The sequence below is a fragment of the Apteryx mantelli genome, chromosome 3 (assembly GCF_036417845.1).
Source record: "Apteryx mantelli isolate bAptMan1 chromosome 3, bAptMan1.hap1, whole genome shotgun sequence".
In the NCBI taxonomy this organism is placed as follows: domain Eukaryota; kingdom Metazoa; phylum Chordata; class Aves; order Apterygiformes; family Apterygidae; genus Apteryx; species Apteryx mantelli.
The window spans coordinates 129,455,090-129,475,112 of NC_089980.1; the positions used below are offsets into that span (position 1 = coordinate 129,455,090).

At 38.2% G+C, this 20,023-nt stretch overlaps 1 long non-coding RNA gene across 7 annotated transcripts in view; it reads right to left on the bottom strand.

Moving 5' to 3' along the window:
• The window catches only part of LOC106492254 (uncharacterized), a 105,465-nt gene that overhangs the window by 16,425 nt on the left and 69,017 nt on the right, over positions 1-20,023 (bottom strand). For all 7 annotated transcript variants that reach the window (XR_001293958.1, XR_001293961.1, XR_001293962.1 and 4 more), the window contains exon 3: positions 5,199-5,344. This is a non-coding gene — a long non-coding RNA (uncharacterized lncRNA). The remainder of the gene's footprint in view (positions 1-5,198; positions 5,345-20,023) is intronic.

Here is a 20,023-nt window from a genome sequence, read left to right on the forward strand (position 1 = left end):
CATCTGATCTGGCCTTACAAAAGTTTCTTTATTTAGTGGAGAGGAACGGCCACTTCATCTGTGCTGTTTTTGGGTAGGACTCTCAAAGGACCCTCAGGCATCCCAAATGGCAACAGATGCCTATGTTTAGGTAACTGTATCCTACCCTAGGTGTTTAGGGTGAGCTGAATTGCTCTTTCAGTGCCAGTGACTGTACAGATTAAAGTCCATTGACTATACTGGGAATTCAGGTTATAATGCAGTTCATTGATTATAATGGGAATTTAATTCTGTCCTGCTCGGCCTCCTGCTGCTTCTCCAGAAGACTGTAAATTGCACATTGGAGCTGCCAGCTCTGCAAGGAGGTCTTGGGTCCCCTACTGTACTTCAGGTGTCTAACACCTATTCCTAAGTATAAGACACCTAAATTTAAGTGACCGAATCAACTCCCTGACCTTTAGAGTATTAAAATTAGGCAAAGGGAATGACAGCTTAAATAAGTAGTTGGTCTTAATTCTTTAAAAAACAGGAAAGTATTTTTGGTTCAATTTTTTATTTTGGCTATGGTTTTCATATCATGGAAATTATGGTATTTAGGTATCCCCCTCTAGTTCTATCATATTTACTTCATTAATAATATTTCTAGGAGATATTATTTATTTTTCTCAATCAGTGAATTCAATACTGTTTATTGATAAAAGAAAATTGGTCACAGTTTATTGGTAATCATATCTGTGCATGGAGCATACTTTGCAGTTATGCATATATGTTCCCATTTGCAACTGATCTTTCTAAATGAAAGATGCTGGTCAAGAATATGAGTCTATCCCTTATATTTGAATGTAAAAATATGAACCAGAATATTTTAATCTCATACTTTTTTAAATCAAAGATTCATCAAAACAAATAAACCAAAGCCTTTATCAAAGAGAACTCCAGAAGGAAAACATAAATAAAAGTAATTTATACTGTAATGTATAGCCAGAATTGGTCTTTAATTGTTTGAAATTGAAATGCATAATAATAATAATACACAATACATAAGGTTTTATTACATCATTATTTTAGAAGGATTTCGTTGACACTGAAACAATATCTCTGAATTTTTTTAATAGTAAAACTTTTCAGAAGGTGATATAAATAAAATGATCCTGTAGTCACCACTTACATGACAAAAATTACTCATCAGGTAATCAAATTGAGTTCAGTAGCATTGGAATTGAACACAGTGGGACTAGAGCTGGATTTTTTTTTTTTTTCAGAAAAGCTATTACTTTCTCTGAATGTAGAATTTAATTGACAGAAACTTTTTGGAAGTATACTTATTTTTTGTGAATTGTGCAAGTATATTTAAAATAGAGTTACCACATTTTTTATCATATCTTTAAAAGAAATTATTATTATTATTAAATTTATGTCAATATTTTATACATATCTTAAGAAGCGGTACACAATATTGTGAAATGAAATGAAGCCTGATTCTTTTGGGCTGAATGGATCATTTTTTCAGCAAGAAAGACATTTTGACTTTTTGAATACCCTGAAATGTTCCAAAGAAATGTATGTGGAGTTAATTTAAACTTTTTTTGTTTTCTCCATTGAATTGAATTAACTGAATTAACCCTCATAGCTCTAACACAGATTTATGTTTCTAAATGTCACATTACAAGAAACAGTTCTACATTTGTTTATATATATTTTAATCTATTGGTGGATAAATCTGGCTTAGTGTGTAAACATACAGCTTTTAAGTTTTCAGAATTTTACACAAATTCAAATCAAACAGAATTAGTTAATTTTCAACTGAAGTATTGCTAAACTAATATGCAGGTGTACTATATGGAAAGAAGCCAGAAAAAATACTTGAAAACTTGTACAGTGAAATCACAAGAATTTACAAATGATGATGGGTCATGCTTTTAATTACACTACATGCATGCCTGCATGTAAGCAGGCAGAAAGGGGGTTTAATCTTGGCTGAGTGAGTCTGAGGAAATGCCATCTTGTTTTAAGTGTTCTGTAAGTCACAAATCTTCTCGTTCTTTTTGCATTTTTTTTAATAATTCAGATTGTTACTGACGTCCTTTTAACAAATAACAGTTGCTGTCTTTAATGTAAAGTTCTTCTTGAAGCAGGAAAAGTACTGTCTGTGAACTAAACAGATATAGGACTCTGAAGAAATCTGAATGTTTACTGAATTTATTTGAATAACTTTGTCCCATAAATTTGGCACATATAGAAAGACATATGGGTTTAATCCTCCACTTCACTACAGCAGTTTTACACTGGTGTAACTTCATTAGAGTTGCAAGGGTGTACAGTTGGGATAACAAAGTGGTGAATCAGACCCACGTGTTTCATATCCCCTGGGAGTTGTATATCACATGCTTCTCAGATATGGTGCATATGGACTGGCATGTAATATCTGTGTGACAGGTACTATATCATATTAGTTCATGTGAACCAATATATTATCATATATATTGCACTGGGTAAAATATATACCATACAGGTTCAACCTATCTGAAAGAGGAGGAAAAGTACTATGAAGTTATGTAAAATCTGCAGTTGGAATAAGCATTAAGTGCTTACAGCTCTGCCTGTGTTCAGGTGTTTTAGATAAGAGGCCAAGGACCTGCTCCTATGGGTAGAGCTGGTTCATCTCTACAAGCCTAGAGCCCAGGGCCAAATTTCACTGGGTGTAGAGAAGTGAAGAGCATTGCCTGTGGAAGACCATCACCACTTCCTGAAACATCTGAATGAGTTTTTGAGTTTGGGGGTTTTTGTTTTGTTTTGTTTTGTTAAAATCCCAACCAAGCTATGACCCAGCCCAAGCCTGTTTATGTTATGAGATCTGATGAGACTGTAGCACAAGACAAAAAATTTGACTAACAGCTGTAGAAAAAAAACACTGCAGTGTTCTGATCTGTGTACAAGATTCACAGCATATGTTAAATAGTTATTGTGTGCAATGGAATGAACTTAATTGTATTTAGCCATGCTGTAATTTGCGAACCAATTGTTAAAACATGCTGCAGGATGTCAAACTCATATTTTTAATAAGCTGGGCAAGCTATCAAGTGGTCAATGTTCTTTTGCTTCAGCCTTTTGTGATTAGTTGCCTTGCAGGCAGATTTGGACAGTTATATGGAAACAATACAAGGATGAACAAAGAAGGAACTGGAGTGATAATTTGAGAGAGTAACTGGGAAATTGGTCAAAGGAGAAAAAAGCATGATGTAGATGGTTCACTGCATGTTGCTTTTTATCCTGTTCACTTAAAAACAATGTGCTGTAATTTATGGGTAGACAGACCTAGTTAATCCTTGCTTGGTTTATGTAGATGCTTGGTTGTCCAAAAACCCTAAATCAGTTTTATAGTATGCATTACATGTACTGTTGACTGGCTGACCTGAATAAAATGAAGTTTACAAACTGGTTTTGATTAACCATGTCTGAATGTAGACATTTAGCCTATTATTAAATTTAGAAGCCATTGGTTTATATTTTGTTTTATTGCTAATCGTCTTTTACATTACTGTCAGAGTTTCCATAATGTCCAATTAAAAAACAAGCGTTGCACACAGATAAATGAAAGCTCTCCAGGCCTGTGAGAGTAGTGTAGAATGTATTTGCATAGCACCCATTCAACTACATTGTATTACCGTGGAAGAATTACTGCCAGGGACAAAAGACATTGGAGTCTCTTTTCTCCACAGCAAACTGGATGGATGGGCTGTTTGACCAGTACTGCTCTACTGGGTTTAGGTATAACAACAAAAACTACTGGAAGCCCACCTTTCCTGACCATTCACTCTGATAAACTGGTTTCATCCTAGACATTTTGCTAGGTATTCGTTGCAGTATTTCTTTTTGAAGGCTTAGAAGAGCAGGCACCCAAAAACAGAACTGAAGATATCCCAAGCTGGGCTCTTATGACTACTGAACCCTGTGATCGTATAGAATTAGAGCTAGATACATCATCTCCATCTCTGCTAATAAAATAATTAGGGCTGGCATGGGCCCAGGCGTTGCCACATGGTCAACCATACTGTTTGTCAGCACAGTCCCTGGCCTGCTTTTCACCTCTGCCAACAACCTCTCTTCCAGATGCTGCATAAAGAGCCACTGAGGAATGGTTCCAGAGGTGCTTCCCAGACGGCAGTCTGGAGGTAGCCACCTAGTTTTTGGAGTAAGAGAGTTTAGTTGTATGTGTGAAACCTGTGCCATGTCAGTTGGCCAGAGGATGGTTCATGGTTCATTTTAGTTTCTGCTGTAATATAGCCATTAATGTGCTTTTTGCAAAGAGCTATGACTGAAGCTCCTGAGGCACATTGCCTCAGAGAAGACCCTAAAAAATCCGTTTGTATGTTGCCTATCTGAAAAGGAAAACAAACTGCATGAATAGCTATTATGCTTACTGATGCTTACAGAATGCTAGCCTAAGTTCCATCTGAAATCTATTGTCCCTGACTCTATGTTTTGAGAATGGCAGCTCATTAAGATATCAAGTATCTTAATACACATTCCCAGCAAAAGTACGAACTGTAGATTAAAATCTGTTTTGTGTTGAACCTGTGGGACTGAAGAATTCCACTTTAACTCCAACATTTACTTTGAGTATGAAAGGGCTGGGACGGATCGTTTGCTAAGAGACTGATTTCAAGGTATCTCAAGTTGATTTCCAGCTTTCATTTCAGAGGAAACATGTAGTCACGAGAATACCAAAACAAAACATGATGTGCTAACAGTAAAAGAAACGCCCAGCTGGAAGTGAGAGGGGAAGACAACAGTACGCCCATCTCATGCGCTTTTCACACAGAATGAATGGACTAAGTCTGATTGCATGTACCTTCTCCACAACCACTGGGTTGGCCTGGTTTCAATTCTGTAATTGTGGAATAGGAGACGCTTACATTTGTGGGAAGGTGGTAAAAAATCATTCATTGTCTGTCCCCCACCCCGATCCTCTGCTCATTGCAATTTATCCGACCTTTGTAAGCATTGTGTGCTGTTCCCTTGAGACATGCATAGGAATGCAGCCCTTATTGCCTCCAGCCCTCCCTCCTCCTCAGCTGAGATTCAACTTTGCATATCATGGAGTAAGTCTCTGTTAACAAACCATCCCTTCCAGCTTCTTGACGTCCCCAAAATAAATGTTCCATCTTACAAAACGGAACCAAAGCTCACAGCAGGGGCAACTGCAACAAGTCTCTTACCTCACTGTAGCCTGGAGTCTGCAGAGCTTAAAATGTGATGAAAGTTGGGATCATGCTTCTTCACTCGCAAATCAGGAGGGGCATGCTATTTCTGGATCACTCACACCTTTTGAGTCAAACTTCCTGCAGGAGCCAAAATGTGAATACTGAAAAAATAAAAGAAGTCCTGTTTTACATCTGACCATCATTAAACTAGAGCTACTGTTACCATCCATCTATGTTCTGTCCATAAACCCACTACTTCAGTAGAGGCCATAGGGAAAACTGAGGTCTCCCATTCCTGCTTCTCTGAGGAACAGGCAATAGTTAAGCAATCTACCTCTGAACAGGAAATATACTGAATGGAGAATGAACAGATAAATCTGCTTGGGGAAAGAATCTGTATTCCTTAGATTTTAAGAGGTTTAGGAAAAGACTAGGGAACTTATTCTTATAGAAGGGATAAAATGTGGAAGTGATGGATTCTATTACTGTTGTAGAAGCACATTTTCTCCTGAGAATGTTTCGTGCACCTCTGCCCAGCTGGAATATTTTTGACCTTAACACCTTGGCAGAATATCATTGAACTGTGTCAGGAAGTTCAACCTTTTTGTGTAGGAATGTTTTCCCCCAATAACTGAAGTTCGAGGTTTACTGTGCTTGTCCTTCTGAAATATATTTTCACCAGAATGACATATGAAGTTCAAAATAAATGAATTGTTATTATCATAAATTGCAATAGTACCTTCTGATTCCAGGGTGACAAAATTCACAGAGTTCATGGCCAGAACAGTCTGTTATATTATTAAGTATAATTTTATTGTGTAGTATATATCCGGTAAATTTCTCCTGGTTACTCTTAAGTGAGCCTGTTTCTTGAGTCTGATACCTTACAGGAAAAGTCCTGATCTGAAGATACTAAGTGAAAAAAAGACATAATTTTGCTGTGTAATTTCTTCCAGTGAATACTTGTTCTCACTGTTAAAAATGAGTACTTTTTTCCTAATTTGAATTTTCTGACCTCAGCTTGTACTTATTTGTAGGTATGTTGTCAAGCAAGAGCTTACCTATTAAAAGAGTTTGGGATTTCAAGTGTTCCCTTTTGACTTTGGGACTTGGCAACTTTTGAAATATTAAATTTTGAGGCATAAACAATGATAACTAGCAAAATAAAAGTTACAAAACTCATAACAATGAAGTGGGATCATTCTCATAGGTTCAGCTATAGCTCAGTTACAGAAAAGTATTATCTGTCCATATTCAAATTCACTAAGTAAGTCCTAAACAGAACAAATCCCTTTTCCATTTATGAGAGTATACAAGCAGCAGCAGGAAAAGAAACATGATCTGACAGATTTGATTATCCTGCAGTAGGCCTAGAAGTCATAACTGCATATTCCAAAGAGGTGCATATGATGGGATGATGTCAAAACACCTGGGCGAAACACTGTCAGCTCATTGTCTTCTATTTGCATGATTCCTGTGTGGCTGTCAAACAGCCTGCATAGTATGTTGTTTTTAATAAAAGAAATGAGTGAAGGGAATGAAGCAATTGCAAAGCCGTTCGGTTGAAAGCAGGTCCTTCACAAATGATTGGATAATTAAAATATGAATGTAGCTAATCCATGTTGACATTTTTATAGCCTTTACATGAAACAACCTTTAAGGGTATGGTGGAGTAGTGAGATAAGATTCTATGGGAGGACCACTGGCAGTTGATCACAGAAAAAGAAGGTATCATATGAAGAAAATGCTAGTTTAAACTGAGCATAAGAAAATAAACTTAATGCCTAAAAATAAACATCAATGGGAATCTCCTACATAGAAAATCACTGCTAAAGAGGTTGTATACATAATGATGAATCCATAGCAACAAGCAGTAAGATATCCCAGGGACAGCTGAAATGCAGCATTGCACACCCTTAGGTGACATGGAGAAGACAAATATATTCTGCCAAATATTGGGCGGAAGTGGGGACAGTACATTGCCTTTGTATTGCTCATGTAGCTTCTGCACTAACACAGACACTTTTGACATACCTGTCCACTCTCCATGTCCATAATTTTATACAGCTGAAACATTTAAGAAAAGCCAAAATAGTGGTTCAAGATTTGGCAAATAAGACACCCATCTGTGTGTGTAGAGAACAATATATTTAATATTCCAGTATTCTTCAGTGTAACAAAGAAAAGGATAAAGTGATACAATAGCTTGGAATTTGAAGACCAGAAAAAATAAGATTGGAAGTATGCTGCATGATTTTCACAGTGATGCAATTCACAGTGAATGTTGCACAGTGAGGACTGTAATGGATTTGACATCATGTAAAATAAATAAATAATGGAAGTCTTTCTAACAGATAAGCTCTAGCTGCCCATTGCTAAGTTATGGGGCTTGGTAAACGTACTCTGGTGCTCCAGAATTCTTGATGTAAGATATTGGGCCTATGCTATTCAACAGAACCATTTGTAGCAGAAAACTTAATGCCATGCTTTGGAATATGATGGATTCATTAGCTTCAGATATTGCTCATGCTTCCAGGACATGAAGACTTTTAAATTCAATCAGACAGTAAGTCCAAAACAGGATGTGCATGCAAGTTGTTTCTAATCAGTATCGTTGCATATGAGCCAGTAATGGACAGAGACCACTGTATTAGAACAGCATAAAATCTTTATCTGTAATATCAAGAACTCTATGAAAGTATAAGTGACAGGAGAAGGACTCTCAAATTCTGGGCCTTTTTGTCTTTGCTTGACCCCAACCATATGTTAAACTAGTCCTTGAGAATAATTTAATATACCAATAGCTTTTCTCAGCTGTCCATGACCTATTTTAGATCATGGTATCTGGAATGCATAGTGCTCTCCTCACGTGTTCTCCCTTTTACCTTCTGAAGATTGGGTCAGGCTCTTCTTCCAACCAGGGAATCTGTTGTCACTAAAACATTAAAAGCAAAACAGGCCATAATCTCTCCGGGTTGAATTTGGTCTGCTAATTCATACAAGTTGTCAGTGGGAATTTGGCACGAGTCACCTATACAGAATCTGAACTGTCACAGGGCATAAAAATGAAAAACAGGAAAACAGACCGGAAAAAGTTGTTCTTTACAAAACGGTAATGAACTTCTGAAACTTGCTGCCCCGGGAGGCTGTAGAGGCAGGCAGTGTCAGCATGTTCAAAAAAGGGATTAGACAAATGAATGCATGACAGGTCTATAAAAAGGTATTAAAAGGACCAGACAGGTATGTATTCCCTAGCATCCCTCATACGATGGTTGTGAATGACGGGAGATTTTAAGGGGAATGTACTACAAAAAGTGGCCAGGATCATGTGCTCTCACATTCATCTCCTTTTGCCACTGTCCGAGACAGAATACTGGGTTAGATGGTCTGAGGACAAGTTTTTTGCTCCAGGAATGCAAGAGAAAAATAGTGAGGGAATACTAACTGAAAATTCTGCTTTCAGTATAAATCTGGAGGGAACCCTTCAATATCAGTAGAGGCATCTTAATTTTACACTTGTAAATGAGTGCAGAATATGAAGCAGTGCACTTAAATATGTAAGAATTTCTGGTAGATGTGGCACAAATTATCCCAAGGTAGAAAAATGTTTGAGAAAATCTTGACTGTATTCCTTTAGAATGAGTAACTTCTGCAGGGATAATATTCTCCTTTTTTCTTCATGATAAGAAAAAGAAATATTAGGCCAATTCTTGTATGTGTAAATTAATGCAGGTCAGTTGAATTCTGTGTAAATACTCTGCTATGCACAAGCTGAGCAGCTGACTTTTGGAATTTTTAACTCCACAACTCCACATATTACCTCTCAAAGGTATTAATCAACTACTGAGCTAACCCTGAAATCATGGAAAATTTGATAGAGGGTGGATCCCAAGAAATTTAAGTGAATTAGTCTCATTTCATGTGGAAAATTGGAGAGAAATATGCATACATTAAGGAAATATGCAAGCTAATGTCCTAGATGTTTATTGTTTCCATATGTTTATTTCTAAACAGAGTAATTTAAGAAACCCACATTGGACATATGGAAAAAATATGGAAGAAAATCTGACCGAAAAATAGGGAAGCAAACCTAAAATGAGAAGCTTGTTTAGCTTTTTCTTCAGTTCTTTCCATCTGCAGGAAAGATTTTTAATAGAAAGTTCCTGAGGCCACTGATGTTGCTGATCGGTGCACTGATCATATCTGCAAATCCCCCTGTATGCTTTTCTGCATTACCCCCTTTCCCCTCTTCCCTTCCCTTCCCTTCCCTTCCTCCTTCCCCCTTCTCCCTTTTCCTCTCACCTTTTCCCCCTTCCCCTTTCCCCTTCCCTTCTTCTGCCTTCTGGTTCTCTGTGCAGTACGCTCAGAGCTTGCTCTTACTTGGCCATCTCACTCCCTTCATCCCACTTCTTTTTCTCACTCATACAGCTAAATGTTTCATCCTTACAGCAAAATTGACACAAACAGAACCGTTCACTTTCCTTCCCACTTGTCAGCACCTGGAATAGCAGCTGCTCAGTGATGCCTGTACTCACATGATGGATGTTATTTTTCCTATTTTCCCTCTATAGATTATTGTCATTGCTTTCTTCATTGTGACCTCAAAAATCATTCTTACTTCTTCAATCAGTTGCCAAAATATTACATCAGAGCCTGCTTTCTTCTCCTTTTCCATAACAGCAGCCATTCCAAGTGCGTTTTCCAGTAGTTTTTTTGTCCACCAATATGGGCTGTGACACAGCGGAAGTGGCACGGCTGTAGTCTGGCATTAAACAAGTGACATTTGTACTTGTTGTTCCTCCTTGGGTGTAACCTAGAACTCTTTTGGATTCTCCATACTTAAGCATATTCGATGTCTGAGAAGGGAGAGGTTTCCTCTGCAGTAGAAGAGTGGGGTCATTTACCTTTGCTTGTGGCTACTCCATGTGGAAATCGAGTTCATGGATGCTTTCTGGTAGATCAGCTGGTGTAATCTCGTACTTGCGGTACTGAAGAGTATCCTTAGTTCAAACGGAGGAATTACTCGAGTTGATTTACTATGAGTGGGTATTCTCAATGAAATAAATTTAGAAAAAGGTTACAATTTAACTAGAAAGGCAGGAGATGCCAAAGCCCGTATCATCCCTGAAAATGACCGTTGAGCTCAGCTTTGTGTAGCAGGCAAATAGCTGGAGAAAACTACCATTGGTCTGACTTCTTAGTCAACCTAACCCAAATAATATGAACTGTATAAACAATATTGAAAGGAGGTGGAAAATATGAACTATAAGGATAATTCTTTTCTTTATGTATCTTTACAGCCTTGTAAGTAGAACACACTGGATTGAACACAAAAGACTTCATTGTTAGTGGCAGTGTTACTGTGATGTCTGAGATACTTGGGACCCTGTTGTGCTAAGTGCTGTAAAAACAGAAAGTAAAAATCTACTCCAAGGAGTTTACGGTCTGGATATAAGACAAGAGAGAACAGATAGTTATAGAGAAATGGGAGAGCACAGGGAAACTATGAGATAATTTTGGTCATTATGACAAATAGTGATCTCAGCATTCTAGCATTCTCACTATCGTTAAGTGTTTTGTAGACATCATGGAAAATATTGGGTGGAAACAAAACTCCTGTTTATTATTATAAACAGAGTGTTCAGAAATCTTTTTGTGGTCTGTTACAGTTGTAGAGCAATCCATTTAAAATGGACTGATACCATGTTTCCTCATTGTGTAGCAATGGGACAAGTAACTTAATACAGATAAGTAGAATGCTGGGATTGTGAGCTTTGTCTTGCAAACACAATTCCAAGTGAGACACACCAGAATAAGGCTTACTGAATAAAATATAACTTTGCTGAAAGCCTTGGGCCAGGACAAGGACCGTAATTAGGACCATGTCATGTCATAGGCATGACATAATAAATGTATTTTAATATATAGTAGTAACTGTAGAAAATTTATCGAAACAAAACTGCATGTGGTCTCTTTTAAATGCCTGGGCCCATGGACTTAGGCTCTAGGCTCCTGTGTTGTGAGGAAACCTAACAACCAGGACATGCAGCAGGTCCAATGCTGGATATGTTGACCTTATTGCCCATGCAGTGAGGACTGTGCGTTGCATGTATGGTGATGTGCAGAGTTCAGGTGCATCTGTTTGCCATGCTCAGCCCTTTCTGGATTCTAAGGAAAGTCTTGGTTCAGAAGACTACACAAAGTCTGCTAGACATAAAATATGTTTACAGCAATCTACCTTTGCTATTGGGGCACGAACTTGGCCTAAGGCTTTCCAAGGCAGTATTAACTTCAAGCTTTCTATATTCCTCATGCATCAGAATGTTAGAGCATCACAAGGAAATAACATAAAGTAACCAAAAAACCTTGCCAAAACCTTCCTGAGCAACTGCTACAAGGACGGTGAACCAAACCTAGGCCATACCCATCTCAGGAACTTGTTGCAGAGGGGAAAGGGGCATGGCTGAGTCAGAAACCTGGAGAGCACATCTTTCTTCTGCTGGCTCTCCCACCACAATGGCATTGGAGGGGCAAGGGTAGCGACTCATGCTGCCAGATCAACAGCCCTGTGATTGCTGGTTTCTGCTCAGCATACTCTATTCCCCCTGCTAACATGAGTCTTTTGCTGATGGGTCATGAAGGGGATAAAACTGCACAGAACTAAGATCCAAACACTGCTGAATAGCATTTTTTGACAACATACTTTTTTTGGAAAGGAAACCATTTGCAGGTTCTGTATTTCACTTCTACATTAAAAAAGCAGCATTTTTTATCTTAAAATTACTTTTCTAAGCAATGGATAGCATTTGGAAAAATAATTTGAACGGTCAAAAAAGAAGTGAAATATTACAACATACCTCATTTTTTTTCTTTTAGTGTTTAAATTCCTGTGTGAATACAGATACCGCATACATCCTAAGTGGCACCGTAGTGAGACTGCTGGATTCAGCTCAGAAGTCTCTCAGCACAACTCCACAGAAAACCCAAAACACTGGGATACTGCAGGAGTTAACAACAGGAGCGTCTGCATGTTGACCTAAGAATCTATTCAGGTATAGGTGTCTAAGATGACATCCAAAATAACTCTAAGTTGCCCAGAATGCAACAGAAGTGGAACAGCTAAATCCTGGTAAAATGCTTAGGTACCCAGATTGCTACAGGGTCCTAAATATTCTGGTAAAAACATTGGGTGCCTGAAGTTCTATTGCAGCATGTGCTAGGAGGCAGCTTTTGCTGCAGCTAAGTGAAACCATGAAACCCTTGAAACCATGGTCCGAGAAGGATCCTCCCTTACAGAGGAAGTGTTCTTACAAGTAAACAGCTTGTGGCACCTGAGCTGCCTGATGCATAAAGGCAATGTTAAATCCAATATGGAGCATAAGAGTCACAGCTACATTTAAAATACAAGGTCAAGGGAGAAGATAGGGAATTGAAAACAGCAGCTTCTGCTTCTACTTCCCAGGGCTGCGCCCAGCAGATTACACAATCAGGCTTGGTTAAGTGTCTGTCTGGCCCCATGAATCTTGAATTCTTGGCTGCATCACAGAGCAGATTTCAACACCTTCCCCCTCTCCTCTGTGCATACATACTTGCATGTTTGCACAAACAAAGCATGGTGCATAGCCGGCTGCTCAGAGCCCTGGGAAATGGGAGCTGTGCGTTCAGACTCTCTCTAGCTGAAGTGGGAACTGAACACCAGGTACGTCCTTCCCGCTTCTGCGCTCTCATTACGAGGCTATAGTCTTTGTAAAAATGAACTCTTCTTTGAGGTGCCTGTTTCAAAAAGAGTGAGCGAGGCAGGTTTATATGCGGATTATCAGAAATGGGTGAATCTGTACTTGAAGGGGAAGTTGGAGTGACATCACAACTGAATTAATATTTTCAAAATAAATTCTCTAGAAAAGAAAGCCAGTGTAGAAGAGCCTGTGTGTCCTGTGGAGCCTGCCATGCATATCTGAGTAGTGTAGTACAACATATGAATACAGTTACGGACTGATAGAGTTTTGATTAGTTTAGTTGACATCAACCTATGGCTGAACTGGTTCTTCAAACATTGTAAAAGTAGCCCTGGTCTGAGTTGTCAAGTACCTCTCAAAGATCCAACAAAAGCAGGAACAAAGCACTGATAATTGTTACCATGTTTATCTGATGTTTCTTAGGTTCATAAAATAATTATGTTCCAATGAAAAAATACATGTGTAAGATATCATGTGAATTCAGGATTAAGTTGAGAGTGTTGTCAGTACAGCTCTCACAAGGTAAGACAGACACAAAATATGGAAGGCAATCCAAATGCAAAAACTAGGCAGATGGCAACTATTTTTTCTGTTCAATTCCTGTTTCTCTTCCTCTCCTTGACTCCCCATCCTCCCCTCTCCCCCTTCATTCTCTATTAGGAACCTGGAATCTCATCTTGAATATGGTTTTTAAAATGGCTGGAAAGGGGCAAATGCTGGACCAAATGAGATGGCTAATTTATTCTAATCAAATTCAAAACACTTAATTAATGCAAAGGTCAGATTACAGAAGTCAGCCAAGTCTCTGTTTCTGTTGGAACCTTAGCATGTAGAGTTCTTTACTGCTTATGATTTTTAACCATACAAGCCCATCAGAAAAATATTCTTCCTCTCTACTTATTTCTTTTTTTTCCCCCCCAAATAAAAAAGATTAGAGCTAGGGGGGTTGGGGCTTACAACAATGAGGGGAAAAGTTTAACTAGGAAAGTTCACTACCTTCTTGCTAAGAAGCTAGAAATGGAAAAGCCCTTACTGGCTGTGTCTGGGGTGTCAGTGTCACTTTGCCTGGGGGAATCTGATGTGGTATCTGCATGCCTACACCCAGCAAAAATTATCACAATAGGCAGAGGCCCTGCAAAGCAAAGCTATTTATATTTAGGTTTTACTTACTGCTGCTAAAAGCAGTTCGCTAATACCTGATACCACCTCTTCTATCTGGTGCTAGTCAGCTCAGGGTCAAATGCCAACATTCGTTCACACAAAGCTGTTCCTGGAGAAATACATGGTACCAGGCGTGATCTGGCAGAACTGTGCAGCTTTGCAGGGCTGAGCCACTCAGCAGGGATCCTCCAGACTGGCCACCAGGGCAGGCCCAGGGAGTTTGGGGTGAGAAAAGCTGGTAAGGCTGGTTGAGCTGTTCCACACCCATGATCTAGGCCTCCGACTTGCTGATTTGTCACTCTTGGGATCTGCGTTTAACTAATTGCAAATTAAAAAATAAACAGACCTTTCATGTCAAACATGAGCAAAGGCGGCATTACAGCTGTTCCACCCTGGAAGTGGTATTAGGAAGAGGTTCCCTTTTGCTCTAGGAATGGCAGAAGAAAGGGAGGGACAAGCACGAGAGTAAAAACGAACATTACTTGATGCAACACAGCTTAGCCCTTCCCTTCTGTTTGTTCTGTGCAGTATAAAGGAGAAGTAGGGCAGAGGAAAGGGGACGTGGACTTGCCTATTGCTCACTGCAAACTCAGGCTCCATTTCATCTACAAGATTGTGAAAACCACTCAACAGATGCTGACATGAAATATCACAGCTTTTAATTGAGTTCTGGGTGTCCAAATTCCTTAGGCTTTTTAAAAATCACAGCCTTGTTTTCTGCATAGAGCTCCAGCATAGCAATTCGAGATGAACCAAAAGGCTAGCATGGCTGACTGATTTATTTAAAGCACAAAAGTCATACAGGAATAATACTCTATTTCCAGCAGAAGAAAGAACAAGAGCAATAACAGAGCCTCCCTGCGCTACAGCTGCAAACTCCCTCTCTGGCTGCTCTCACCTTGGCGAAACCCTTGAGGGTTGTTCCCGTGCTCCAGTCCTTGCTGACTGCTGCCTCTGACTCTCCCCCCATGGCTTCCCAAGGATGACCAGGCAATTAGCCTTTGTGTCTCCGACTAATATCAACACAACCCACCTGGAGCTTTCTGACAGACCTGCGTGCTCCTGGGGTAGCAGAGGACTGCAATCGCCCTGGCAAATCTTAAAAGGAAAAAAAGAAGAAGCCAAGCAAACCTTTGCATTCAAATGTGTTACATTAACTCGCCCATTCACATGTAATATTCCGCTAAGCAAAGACTGCACTAGAGGATGCCAGGTCAGCAGAGTAGTCCCCTTCTGCCCAAATGCAATGACCTATAATGAAAAGTACAAATTAATAAAATACTTTATTTTGATTTCATAATGAAAAGACAGTAAACCACGTGATGCATGAATAACCAAGTTCTTTTGTTTCGAGCACCAAACAAAATATTTAAAATCCCAAATCAACTTTGATAGACCGTTTGGAAAATAGCAGTGAGCTGAAAGGCTTGCAGAAGACTACAGCGATTCAGTTAGGTAGCCTCAGTTTTACTTAAGGATTTTTCAGAAGCCCAGAACACAAAAGAATGTCTGGGAGAGGCTAAATAAGCAAAGGACAGAACTGTATTATTCTGTGATAAATTGTGCACATAATGAGTAATGACAGTGCTTTTTGCTTTTTCTTTTCATTTTGTGACACAAATAAGCAAAATAATTAGCCAAGCCCTCTCCAAAGGGAATTCTGTTTTCTCAGTGAGCATCACTGAGGACTGTATTTTTTCAGCTGCGCTGCTTCAGAGTATTTCATATCACCCTTTACAAAGCTAAACAAAGCTTAATGGTGTTTCCATTAAGTTTCAACTGAAATACTTCCAAAACAGTTCATCCATAAAGATAGGCTATTTGTCCTGATACAGCACTCCGATAAGACCTTATCTGGAATAGTGTGTACTGTTCTGGTAACCGTTTTCAAGAAAGCAGAAAAGAGCAGGACGATAAGTGGAGTGAAGTTCTTATCAGATGAGATGGACGTACAAAGCTTATCCAGTACAGGAAGCAGAGGCAGAGTACGCGCTTGCTGTCTAATGCTGTATCAGAAAGGGATGAATGCAGACGAGGAACATAACTATCTAAACTATTGGACAATGTTGGCACAAGAACAAATGGAGATGAAATGATCATGGAATCTGACACTGAGAATTGAAAGGGTTTTAAGCATCACATTCTTGGGTGACCTCCTAGTAGGTGTAAAGGATCCCACTTAGTTTTAGGGTAGAACTTGTTCACTTTGCAAAAGGAATTACATGATATAATTCCCTGTGACAGAAACGGTGACCTGTTCAGTTACATGTTTCCAGTGGCAGCAATGAGCTAATGAGTGTGTTCTTCACCATCTCCCATCTTCTTTAACCAGAAATAAAGATTTTTAAAGTGAAGCCAGCCAAACTGGGAAGGGTGAATATTGATTCTCTCTAAAGAGAACACATTATTAAAAACACACAAAAAATCTGTCTCTCTCACCATGCAACCATTTCATGGTAAACCAAAAAACATCAGGTTGCATCAAGTAAAAGAGGAAACTCTGCTTTAATGGATCTGTTTCTCTTCCCACTGGTGTTAATAAGTAATGACTGTGAAATAAATAGAATTATATCAATGAGAATAGAATAAAATCCAACCTTAGTATGAGAAGAAAATAGGAAAAAAAGCTCTGTTTCGTATGTGATGTATTTAACTGAATAGTTACTGAAATTGGTGAAATACTTTTATCAAATTGGATGTCAAATTTTTGTAGAAAAATGTTGTTTACAATCTTCTATTAGTAAACTTGCAGTTAATTTCCTGGTATGACATAAAAGGGTAACAATATCAATCATGTCTTGCAAAAACTTTGGCCTTCCAAAGTAGCTACTTTGATGAAGAAAAGTTCCCTTAAAAGTCAGCCAATGCGATTAACATGCAGGGAAAAGGTAGTAAGGGAATGCTGCAGAGTTACGTGTTTGTTGCTGGAGCAATTTTATACAAAATTTACCAAATTGCCAATTTTTGCAGGTGGAGTTTGTGGTAGACTAGCCAGATAGACTTTTTAAAAAAAGATTTAACCCTTCTTAATTCCATTTCTGCAACTAATGGTCCTCTCATAGATACTTTCCACAACTTTTTTCCCTGTCACATAAGACAGTATTCTATTGCATTATATAGCAAAATGGTGTTTTCTACCTTAAATGGTAATTAAGACTTTTTCTCAGATGTTGTTGGCTGTTTGTATAATAATTGGAGTAGGTGGACCTCTTTATAGGGCAAAAACAGATTTTAGTGCCATTTGTTGCAATAAATATTGCCATCAAGAGAACAAATTTAATAAAAGAGTATTTGGTATTCTAGAAAGATAGGTGGCATTATTCACAATCATGAATTGACAATCTGTCCTCTTGACAAAAAGTTACATTTTTACGCTAGCTCTGCAAAACTAATAGTTTTCCTGGATTGTGAACTGATACTTCCCTTGAAGGGTTTTAATGTAGGGGCTTGAAGAACAAATGAGAAATCTGCAGAGTGTATTCAAGTGACGTCATGATCTAACCTATTGGATTAATATCTATAGTAGTATAATGGTTATATGGTGTATACATATGGTTAATATAATTGTATATATAGTTAATATAAGTCATAGATATCATATCCTTCACCATCCCCTCTGGTGACAACCAAACCCAGTATCCCACCTTTTTTATCTACTGAATTTCCTATTTTCTTTATTCCTTCAAGTTTGCCTCGTATGTTTTTCTCTTCTCTATTCTCAGTCCCTGAATACTTGCCAGTCTGCCCAATGCATGGAGAAGGATGTCACTTTGCACAGCAAAATTCAGACAATATCATGGTATTATTAGCTGTGGGTCAGAAAAGGGATGCTTGGCAGTTGGGTGCATATGCTTATGTGTGAAACTATGGACAAATGTATTTGGGATCTCTTATTGTGTCATCTAGCTGGCTTAAACCCCTTGAAGACTAACCATAGAGACTACCTGGAGCAGAAGTCCAAAATCTTCTCTACAAGAGATGGCTGAAGGGCCTTGTAGAAGACAGTGGGGTCAGAGCTAGTGTAGCACCAGTTTTCACATGAAGTGACAGAGATCTCTAACTTGCATTCACTTTTGAAACGTCCCTTGTGCTTCTAAATCAGGTAGGCGGTTTTGAAATTGTCATCCATTAGTTGGAAAGATAATAAATCTTGAAAATTGCTGTTTTCCTTTAAATGTTATAGCAGAAAAATAATGTATCTCTACAACCCTTAAAAAGGAAATATGTTTGAATTTCGTTTAAGGAATAGAACCTAGGTCTTCTCGTTCTACCCCTGTTCTTTATCCATGAGAGTCTTCTCCTCCCCCCCACACAGCAAGAAATAGAGGGGTCATCGCAGAGTACATTTTAGCATCTTTCATAGTATTACACATTGACTGAGAGTTTAAATATGGAAAGTATTACAGTACTATGCTATGTTACATGATTAGAAGCACATTTTGCTGGAGATATGATCTGTGTTACCAACAAAATAAGTATGTATAGGATCTGGTTTAACTTAGTTATCCTTTTGTCCTTTTTTTCTGCTTATTGTTATGTAACAGTTGTGATGGTGAAATGCGTAATGACTATTCCGGACAGTATGATAGAGCATCATATGGCATTTATATTGGAGGGTAAAGCATATAAACATATGAAAGTCATTTAAAGATACAATTAAACTTCTAAACAAAGAACTTCATAAATATTTCATTTGAAAACTCAGCATCAACCAACTACCTGAGGGCTAAGGGGACTTTTTTTAATACAGCATAATAAAGATTTAATAAAAATGCTGTTGTTAGAGGTGCAAGTGTGTTAACTCTCTCTGACAGAGGGCTATTAAAATGTATCCTTCAGTCAGTTTCTTCTTGCATTTTATTTAAACCAGCAAGGCCCTGTGAGTGTACGGCCTAGGATTATGGTAAACAATAGGAGCAATATTTATAAGTTGTATTGCATTGTAGATATCTATATAACCCTTTAATTTATATAACTCTTCCTTCATCCTTGGAATTTTCTGCTAGTTGATTCAAGTTCTGAGCTCTCCCGTTATTCTGTGATCGGTTTTATTCAAGCTAATTCTTCACTGCAGTCAGTATAACAGAACGGAGTCTGTGGGTTTTCTTTCAGTGGAAGACTAATGTTTGATTTTCATGACTAAATCCCCCTTTCCAAAGGCATGGCATATTTATCATCACATGAGGACTTTAAATCAAGTGTGAATATGATCCTGAACGATGTTCTGTAGTAAATAAAAAATTATGTGAGTAATGCAGGAATTCCTGTTGAACATTTACAGTGTTATGCAAATCAGCTTAGTCATAAAACCCTCTTTGTCTTTAAAAAGTAGGAACTATTGAATAAATGTGTTTTTTAACTACCTTAGCCACTCCAGAGAGACTGTGATTTTCTTTGAATACCACTAGCCTATTTCATTCTAGGACAGTGTTTCATAATAAAGTTGATAAAAAATCATCAAAAGACATTTTAAAGTTTTGAGCTAAGTCTTGGCCCATGAGATTGCAATCCTGAGGAATCAGATATTCTTCAGTATTTTGGGTATCAATAGGATGGGAAAATGAGAGAGAGATATAATAAGGAGGCTTCACCAGATTGTAATACAGAGAGAGAAAAGGAAAAGAGATTATTTGGAGATTCATTATGTTACGTTAAAGCAGCGAGAGGAATGTCAAAGGCTAAACCTGGACTATAACCATGCTTTAATATAGGGAAGCAAGGAAGATTGGGGAAGCTCAAGGATTCTATCATAATGTTTACTTTTCTTTTTTTTCTGACTGAAGCAAATTTAAGCTATGTTTTCTGTTATTCCATTTTTGGATGGAGGTGAAGAAAGCTCAAGATACTTGCTATGTTAAGATGTTTATTTTTCAGGGTCAGGATGTGATATTTCATATTTTTGCATGTTTGGTTTATTTTTTCCTTTTCATTTCATTGGGGCAC